A 10,153-nucleotide genomic window follows, 5' to 3' on the forward strand; every position below is an offset into this window, starting at 1 on the left:
AATCTGATGGGGCTTAAAAAGACATTAATCTTTGAGACGAAATGTCTGGTTTGCCTAGGCTCCATATGCTGTACTGTCCTCGCAGAAACTTTCACAGCACTGGATGGCTGGTGTCCTAAATCTGTGACAACCCATGATGAGTCTTATATGTTACACAGTTAAAAGTATTATCTCGCTGTAAATCTGGTTTGGTAAAGCTTTGCTTAATATAGACGTTAAGAAGAAATGTTCTCTTTTCAATGAAGTAATTTCCATAGTTTAAATTGAAGGGACATAAAACAATTGTTTTCCCCTAAGAATCTATTATGTCACAGCTGTAATTCAAGTAGGCTTTGGAGAACACTGCACTTTTGTCTAATTAGCAATTACTTTAGAGATTGGGTGATTTCCTTGGGAAAGTTGTTCTATTAGGATAGAAGGTCACACATCTCTCTGCCACGTACACAAACACATGCCTTCTGCCTCCCACATCTGTGCTTCCGGTCACTTAACCTTTGAGGCTGATTTCCGGGCCTTTCTACCAGGGCAGAATGTACCTGTTCTTCCCTGAACAGCAGCCTCCCGCCCCCCACCCCCACCTCCCAGGTCCATGTTTTCAGAAAACGAAACCGAAGCCTCCACTTTGCAAATCCTCACGATTGCCAATCTCATATGACAGTTCACCCCCAGGGAGACCAAGCTAAGAGAATGAAGTTAATTTGTTTGAAATGGCCAAGTCAAATACAGGCACACCCCAGCCCCCCAAATAAAGAGGCGCAGTTACATACATGATAGAGGTACAAAACATCAAAGACCAAATATTTATTTCTCAAGACAACAGCGGCACTGAGTAAGCCCTGAATCTGTTGGCCCAGGAAGCCCAGCTGCAAAGGTGAGTCCCCCAGGGGACTCCCAGGGGCTGCACTAACCTGTTAGGCTACTCCATGTCTTGTACGTTTGAGGCCTGTGGCCTTAAGACATCTGAAATGCCTGATCAATGCAGAAGAACCCAAAGGGTCCTGGCCCCAGGAGCCAGTGCACAGGGCCAGGCTATCCGAGGGTCCTTTTTCATGGTCTCTAGTGTTGGGCTGTCCTCAGGTCTGAAATTCCACAATGACAGATCCAACCTTGGTTTCCTGGTGTGCAATTGTCCTTGTGGCAAGAGAAAAACAGTATGTTGAATCATCCCTTTACTCCAGAGCGTCACCGCTGCCTGTCCTCAGTCTGTATCTCCAAAGTCCCCGATTTTTTTGAGTAACTCGGGTCCCAAATTTGGAAGACAGCTCAGCCAAGAGAAAAATTCTCAACGATAAAAAATTAAAAAGGAAAAAAAAAAAAAAGGGAGGGCGCCTGGGTGGCTCAGTCAGTTGAGCGTCTTACTCTTGGTTTCAGCTCAGGTCATGATCTCACAGTTCGTGAGATCCAGCCCCGTGTTGGGCTCTGCACCGACAGCATAGGGCCTGCTCAGGATTCTCTCTCCCTGTCTCTCTGCCCGTCTCCCACTCTTGCTTTCTCTCTCTCTCTTTCTCTCTCAAAATAAGTAAATAAACTTAAAAAAAAAAAAAAGGAAACCCAAAGCAAAGCAATTAAAGCTTTAATTTTTTATGGCCCATCTTTCTATAAATGTAAAGACTAATAGACATCATGAAATATTAACCAAGTCAGTAATCCAGGATTATGTATAATGTCAAATTGGTCCCCATTGTCAATGAAAAAGCTATCAGGCAGCAGTTTCTGAAAACAAACACAAGCTTCCAGATGTCCCAGCAGGGGAGTGAGAGCACACTCAAGGCCTCAGTTTTCAGAAGGGCCAGTCTTGAATGGATCAGAAGACTGTTCTGGACTCCAGGGCAGGGCAGGAAAGAGAACTACACAGGAGGATACAGGCCAGACCTACAGGAAATCTACAGGGGGCTGTGATCTGATGTAGCAGGTGCCTTTGTAGAGGGGGTACCTCTGGCCAGGATTACATTCTGGAGCCATATTTGTTTATGTATCAGTGGATTGTATCAGAGGGGAGGCCCTGCTAGAGGTTGAGCATGTTTTATTCTTTCCTTCAGGGCACACGAGCAGAGGAGGGGCAGAGAGGCAGAGAGAGAGAATCTTAAGCATGTTCTACGGTCACCGAGGAGCCCGATGCAGGGCTCGATCTCATGACACTGAGATCATGACATGAGCCAAAATCAAGAGTCAGATGCTTAACCAACTGAACCACCCAGGTGCCCCAGGAGAGTTCATTTAGAGGAAGGGGACATGCGGCTCTGTGTGCCAGCTAACTTGGAACCAACTCTGGGCCTGGGAGGGGGTCAAGCACATGGAGCTGACCTAGGGAGCAGCCACTGGAGCACCTTTGGTTGGCTTAGTGCTTAAGGTATGTGATTGTCCTCCCTAAGAGAACCAGTGCATCCTGGACAGGCTTCCCAGACAGCAATGGGGCTTCTCAGCAGGGCTGGGCAGTGCTGGTGTCAGGGCAACGGTCTTCAATGCAATACCACGTGTCAGGGAGAAAGACCATCAGAACTGAACTGATTGGCTCTAGTTCTCTCTTCTGCTGTTATGTGGAAGTTGGGTCAACCCACTTTGAGGACAGTTAGGGATGCAATGGGACAAGAAGCCTCAATAGGGAAATACATTCTGATCATAGGGTGTATAATATGAGCAATTATTTTGTGGCAGAGCTGTTGTCTGCTGACCCAACAATCCTTCTCTGGAAGAGACCTTTCTGGAAGAACCCACCTCCCATGACAGAGACTTAAAATGCCAAATGCTCACTCTCGCAGATCATCTTTGTATGTGGTCCGGTTTGGGTCAATTAGACCATGGGATAGTTTACTAGGAGCTTGAGGGGAATTTTTTTTTTTCTCCTGATAAAAAGAGAGGGATAAGCCTCTTTCTTTCTTGTCTTAAACACAGTTTGAATGTGGACATGACATTTGGAGCTGTGTCAGGAATATTGTGACCATGACAGAAAGGCCAGGAGAGTCACATAGAAGTCAACTCAGGACTCTGACATTGCACAGCCACCAGACCAACTACCTACCTCAGGACCTCCTGTTAGGTGAGAAAATACCTTCTGCCTTTATTATTATTATTTTTAGTTAGATATCCTATTAATTTTAGTTGAAAACATTTCCATTGATTAGTAATGTCTTTGGTTGTAAATGACAGAAAACCCAGCTAACCCTAGCTTAAGTCATAGGGACATATACTGTTTACTTGACAAGAAGCTTAAAGGTAGATGGTCCTAAAGTTGGTTCATTGGCTCAGCCATATCACCACGTGGACTCTTTCCATAGGTTTTCAATAGACTCTGACCTCTGGTTGTTGTCTCTTGGTTGCAAAATGGCTGCTGCAGCTCCACAATTCCATCCTTGCATTGGATGGGATGGGGAGAGAAGAGCAGAAAGGGGTCTTCGTCCCCAGCTACCTATTGTCAGGGAAGAATATCTTTCCCAGGATCATATGGCATCCATAGATCAATCACTGGCAGAAAAGGAATGAGACAGCCATTATTGACTGAAATCAGGTACTATCGGGCATCTGCTTTTTTCTTCTTCCGCTGCTCTTTTCCTTTCAGGCATGTTCACTGCCCTTGCTTGCAGGCCTCCAAGTGGTCTCTGGGGGATAGTCTATGTTTTGGACTTCTGTTAAAGATCAGAGAATGGGGGCGCCTGGGTGGCGCAGTCGGTTAAGCGTCCGACTTCAGCCAGGTCACGATCTCGCGGTCCGTGAGTTCGAGCCCCGCGTCGGGCTCTGGGCTGATGGCTCAGAGCCTGGAGCCTGTTTCCGATTCTGTGTCTCCCTCTCTCTCTGACCCTCCCCCGTTCATGCTCTGTCTCTCTCTGTCCCAAAAAAAAAAAAAAAAAAAAAAAAAAAAAAAAAAAAAAAAGATCAGAGAATGGTTGCTATCCTTTGGGCTTCACTCTATCAGTTGGGCCCATAATTGTTTGTTCCCCAGTCCTAACTGTTTGGAGATGTTTTTAGGGAAAACAAAAACCAAACTAAAAACACAACTTCAGGGGCTGCTTCTACTGCCTTTCTCCCTAGCCAGACCCTAGATCAGTGGTCGGGAACAAGGGGTGAATTTGCACCTACATCCCAATGGACATTTGGTGATGTCTGGAGACATTTTCTGTTTTCACATCTGGGAAGGTGGTAGTGTTAGTGGTGTCTACTGGGTAGAAGCCAGGGAGACTGCTAAACATCCTGCAGTGCACAGGACAGTCCCCAGGGCAAAGAATTACCCAATCAGAAATGTCAGCAGTGCTAAAGTTGAACAGCTTGGCCCTAGAGGGTGGACCAAGCCAGAAAGCCATCTTTCCTCCTCAATGCCTCCTTGCCTGTGCCTCAGGCCCTTCTAAATAAAAAGAATGTCCATATTCTATGCCTCAGGACACCAACTTGCCCCTGGGCAGTAGCAGTGACCAAGTAAACACCGTGAACTGAGTAGTGGTGTCAAGTCGCTAATTAAATAAACGAATCTCTTCTGAGTATTTTCACTTTTGGAAAAATTGCAGCAATCACTGCATGACTTTTATACAAAATTACAAAGTGTTGCAGCATCGGCAACAGGGTCTCCAAATGCCATTGCATCAGAGACGGGCTCTGTGGGAGGAACGTGACAGGTTCATTCCGCTGCTGTTGATGAGCTTTGGAAGTGAGGGAAAGGGCAGCAGAGAAGCGTTCTAGAATTAGCACATGTGTACAATTGTTTTCTGGGCAGGGTCTACCCACCCCTGTCTACTTTCCCTTTATTTCTACCAGCTCAAGGGCAAACTTAAAGTTACCTCCTCTTTAGAGCTGTCATTTCTTAATTTTCTCTCTTATAACATACCTTCCTGTTCTTATCCCATCTTCATGCAAAAAGAGAGACAAAGTGAGGGAAGGGAGAGAAATGGTGCAGGTAAGCAAGAGTCTCCTCTTTCCAGTGCTGGAGTGGGCTATTTTAGGAGACATTTCAGAGTTTTCTCCTCAAGTAATCATTCCACCGGGAGACCGTGGAAGTAAAGGCACAGGTTTGGCCCCTGTTATAAAGAGGCCCCTATGCGAATACAATGTCGTAAACCAGAAGTTTCTCTCTGGTGTAACTGTCTGAGTAGGTGGTTTCAGGCCGTAGGGTGGCTCAGGGGTGTCCAGGTCCTGGGCCCCTTTGTTCTGCGAGCTGCTTCTACCTCACTGTCAAGGCTGGCTGTGCCAATTCCCACTGTCACCCCCACATTCCAGCCAGCCCGACATTGGGACATTACCTGCACGCGGCATTCAGCACTTCTGCTCAAATCCAACAGGCCTGGACTTACTCAGCTACATCAACCTACTAGGGTGGGAAGTGGAAAATGCAGCCTTTTTTGTGTGGTTATGTTGGGGGGGGGGGGATGGGGGGTGCCAGGGTGCTAGCTACAACGTTAGAGTTCTGTTGCTAAAATGCTTGCTAAGTGTCATGCTCTGTGTTGGGTTTTACAAGGATCACTTCATTGAATCCTCACAATAAAAATAGATACAGTTTAGTCTCCATTTTACAAACCTCAAAGCTGAGGCACAGAAGAAAGGCCCCACCCCAGCCGCAGCTCTTTATTTGTTAAGGGAGTGCTGGTGAGGGAGGTGGGGAGGAGGAAAGGACAGGTTGGAGAAGAGAGAGGAAGCCGGTAAGAGGTCAGTTTCAGGCAAATTCCCAGCCCCAACTTGATCCTGATCCTGCAGAAAGCTCTAGAACTGAGTTGAATCTTGGAATTTTCCCTTCAGGCGAGGGAGCTGAGCATTCACAACCACCCACAACAGTCAGGTGCTGGCAGTCACCCTGGAGGGAGTCCCCGGGCGCTCCCAGTGCCCTGCCCCGGGTGCCCAGCCAGCTCCTGAAACCCAAGGGCAGTTCTCTGAAAAGGGTCACAGGGATGAGAGAGCCAAGTTCAGGAGTGACGTGGGCACACGGAACCAGTAGGAGGGGATGAGGGGCTGCTGGCAGGGCACTGCAGTATCCGCTACTCCTGCTCAATGGCACCTCCCTGCACATCCTCCTGGCACCTGGTTAAAGAAGTCCCAGGACCAAGTTCGCTCAGCGGAGTTTGTCATGTGAGCGGTCAGTCCTTGCTCCCCACCCCGACACGTGCATTTTAATTGATCACACTTAGAAAATGTTTGCCCTGAAAAATGCTTCATTAAATCATTCACGGAGTGATATCTACTGAGTGCCTTCTGCTAGGCTCCGATGAGGGGCTGGGCATACAGAGGCTAATAAGACAGAGTGATCCATTTCCCCCCAGGAGTTCACTGGCTGCAGGACTAGAAAGGCGGAAAAATGAATCAATTTTAGATTTAGAATAATCAACATAGTAGAGAACTGCTTTGTTCAGGGCATTTGGAGGTGAGAGGGAAGAAGCAGAAAACATTTGACAGGGTGACATTTGATTCTGGGTTTTAAAGAATGAACATCAGCCCCCCCCCCTTTTTTTTTAAATGTATCTATTTTGAGAGAGAGAGAAAAGAGAGAGAGAGAGAGAGAGAGAGAGAAAACGAGCATGAGAGAGGGAAGGGCAGAGAGAGAGAGGGAGACAGAGAATCCAAAGCAGGCTTCATACTCTCAGCACAGACCCCAATGCTGGGCTCAAGCTCACAAACTGTGAGATCATGACCTGAGCCGAAGTCGGCCTGAGCCAAAGTCAGACACTTAACTGACTGAGCCACCCAGGCACCCCAAATAAAAGCCCTTTTAAGCAGCCTGTGCAAAACCATGGTAGTAAAAGGAGCTGTGTCTGTGCTGTGGGCCAAAAAGTTGCTGGATGAATGAGAGTGTGAAGGAATTAAGGAATGAATTGTCCCAGTGCTTGGTGATTCTTAGGGGGAGGGAAGGTCATCTGAAAGTCACTACTGTAAGCAGATTTCTGCCCAAACTACACAACCCTCTCCCTGTCATCCTCTTGGCCCGCCAGGAGATTCTAGCACACCCTTCCAGGACAGGAGACTCCTAAGTGTGAACACCTGTTACCCTCAGGTACGAGGGGCAGAATGAAAAGGGGAGAGCTAGCACTGTTGGCTTGTAAGAGTGTTCTTTTTCCTTCCATCATTGTCCAAAACTGACCAATGTATAACTTGGCTGCAGCATTCCCTTGTGAAGATAAATAAGCATCAGGAAGCTTCACCTCCCCCTTTGAAAACCAGGGGAATAAAAATAGTGGTCCTGGTCCTGAAGTTACTTCAAGACTTGTAGGCAGCCCATATCTCTCAGGATAAAATATAAATGGAATCTCCCCTCTCCCAGAGCACAGGTCCTCAAGGTTAAGTTCACGGCCTCATGAAATGTGAAGTGCAGTGTATCATCGGGCAGGGCAGGGGCCTGGAGTGGAGGCGGGAGGAGTGGGGGGAGGTTCCTCACCTTTGCTTCCTGCCAGCCCTTGGACAATTAAAGACCCCACATATCTTTTATGGGTTAGCTTGATGAGACCATTGGTTTAGTGACAATAATATAAATCTGGGAAAAGACCCTGTATTTTCAAATAAAACAAGAAGAAATTGGCTGAATAAAAGAAAATGTGTATTCTAGATCTTTTGTTCTCTCCAGCATGATTTCCTAGGCCCTCTCTCTGTGTCAGAGGAGTAGCTCCTGTGAAAGTTCACCCTGCAAATCTCCAGCGTCTTTTAATGTCACACTCCCTGTCCTTTGGAAATTGCCTTCTCCAGAGTCTCCTGGGGGCTCAAGCCTGTGGAAAGGATATTTAAAATAGATATCTCCTTATAGTGGGAGAGAGCCAAAGCATAAGAGACTCTTAAAAACTGAGAACAAACTGAGGGCTGATGGGGGGTGGGAGGGAGGGGAGGGAGGGGGATGGGTATTGAGGAGGGCACCTTTTGGGATGAGCACTGGGTGTTGTATGGAAACCAATTTGACAATAAACTTCATATATTGAAAAAAAATAGATACCTCCTTTAATAATGGAACACATTAGTCAAGTGCAAGCCTTGGGGTGGTCTTCACTGCCCTTGGTCTCTGTCCCCAGATGTGCTGGGGTATACACCCCAGGCTGGCAGAGCCCCTAAAGTCCTGTGATAATTTATTAGAAGGCACTTGGCAAACAAAGTCTGATTATGACACCATGAGACTAATCTCTTGGTTACAAGTGTCAAATACCTGTAGCTAAGAATTGGAAAGAATATTACTTTCTTTCTGAGAATTTACACTTTGGCCAGCTTTAGAGGAGGAATTTCTAAAGTTTATTTATTTTGAGAGAGAGCGAGAAAGAGGGGAGGGGCAGAGAGAGAGAGAGAGAGAGAGAGAGAGAGACTGAGAATCCCAAGCAGGCTCTGCACTGTCAGCACAGAGCCCAATGTGGGGCTCAAACTCACAAACCGTGAGATCATGACCTGAGCCAAAATCAAGAGTCCAAGAGTTGGACACTCAACCAACTGAGCCACACAGGCACCCTCGTGGAGGAGTTTTATGAAGGAGGGGATGTGTTTATGGAGTCACTGTGCTTTTCCTTCACCCTGCTTCTTTAATACTCCCACCCACAGAGCCCTGCATGGTGGGTGCAATGTTCCCATTTTACAGATGTTTTGCACATTATCGCATAGGTGCAATAGAGTCAGGAACTTTTAACCTTGAGTTTGCACCCAGGTCTCTTCGACTTGATAAATTCTACTTTTCTTCCTTAATGCAACCTTAACTTCAAATTAAACCTTTTTCTAAGAATGAAACATGTCTACACTCACCCCCTCCGTTGGAAGTGAGAAACTGGGTTTGTTCTCTGTCCCTCACGTGTCTCACCCCTCTTAGGCAGAGGACAGGCCTGGAGGAAACGGAAGAAGACCCCAAACTCTAACCTGAAGTTCTCGGACCAGATATGTTTCAAAACCAGAAGTTGAAAATTCAGCCTTTCCCGATTTTATAAAGAAATCGTAGTGCATATGTCCTGTCTTACCTAATACCTGGTGGCATCTGGGGCAGTGCCCTGAAATGAATCCTACTAATACTTCTCCAGTGAAATATTCAGCCAAGGGGGATAGATATAGATCATAAAGAGTTGCATATGAATTTAGGTCAGGTTTTTGCTACCAAATTGGAAACATCAAAGTTTGGGTTTTCAGAGCTTTGGGCCTTCAGGAATCACTATAAGGGATAGCGGACTTTGTAGGTTGCATTTGTGGGGTCTTCTGCTCATATAAATCCTCGCTGGATAAATCTGGGGGGAAGGGCAGGAGAGGCGCCTTGGTCTGGAGTCTTTGCAGCTGCTCCAGAGGGAGGAAACCCCACTCCCTGGGCACTTCCGGGACACAAGGAACGAGCAGCCGGATGTGCTCACAGACTGTCAGGTGGAGGTGGGTTCCTTAGGGAAAGTACTGTTCATCCCTGGTCCACTAAGTGGGGAGGGAGCAGAGGGTAAGCCTTGGGTGCCACCAGTGGTCCCGTGCAGCTCTGGGCCAACCCTGGAACCAGGGCTGAGCCTCCTCCATGCCCTCTGTGCCCCAGGCAGGCGTTACCCACCCCCGACTCATCACCGTCTGGGGGTGTGGGGCATGGGACTTCACTGCCTGGATCAGAGTTTGACCCACTAGGCACCAGCTCAGCTGGGGCCTGATGACTTATGTCTGTTTCTTTCCAGAAAATGAACACGGTAATAACGGCACCCACCTTATGGAGTGAGTGAGAGGCTCAGTGGAGCTAGCACAGGTCCAGGTCAGCGTCTAGAAGGAACATGCAGTCACATTACATAAGAAATGGCTTAAACACCTCCCACTACAGAGATCAGCCTGTACCCGTGCCCTGGGGCGGCCCTAACAAGTTACTGCAACACACGTGGCTTAGACCAACAGAAATTGATTCTCTCACAGTGCTGGAGGCTACAGGTCTGAAGTCAGGTGAGCAGGGTTTATTTCTCTCGGAGGCTCTGAGGGAGGATCTACGTCATGCCTTTCTTCACCTTCTGGTAGCTGCTGGCGATGCTTGGCATCCCTTGGCTTGTAGCCATGTCACTGCCATCTCTGACTTCATCTTCATGTGGCCTGCTCCCCGTGTCTCTGTGAGTTAGTTCTCCCTTCCTTTTCTCTTATAAGGATACCAGTCATTGGCTTTAGGGCTCGCTCTAAGTCCAGAAACATCTTATTTCAAGATCCTTGACTTAATTACCCCTGCAAAGACCCCATTTCCAAATAAGGTCACATTCGCAGGCACCAGGGGTAAGGATTG

General features: G+C 47.4%; 1 long non-coding RNA gene across 1 annotated transcript in view; it reads left to right on the top strand.

Annotated features, from left to right (window-relative positions):
* The window catches only part of LOC102959651, a 34,942-nt gene extending 24,993 nt beyond the window's left edge, over positions 1-9,949 (top strand). Inside the window, exons 2-3 of the long non-coding RNA XR_006212017.1 lie at positions 2,893-3,037; positions 9,570-9,949. This is a non-coding gene — a long non-coding RNA (uncharacterized LOC102959651). The remainder of the gene's footprint in view (positions 1-2,892; positions 3,038-9,569) is intronic.
* Positions 9,950-10,153: the final 204 nt, after the last annotated feature.

Source organism: Panthera tigris, chromosome A2 (genome assembly GCF_018350195.1).
Source record: "Panthera tigris isolate Pti1 chromosome A2, P.tigris_Pti1_mat1.1, whole genome shotgun sequence".
Lineage (NCBI taxonomy): Eukaryota > Metazoa > Chordata > Mammalia > Carnivora > Felidae > Panthera > Panthera tigris.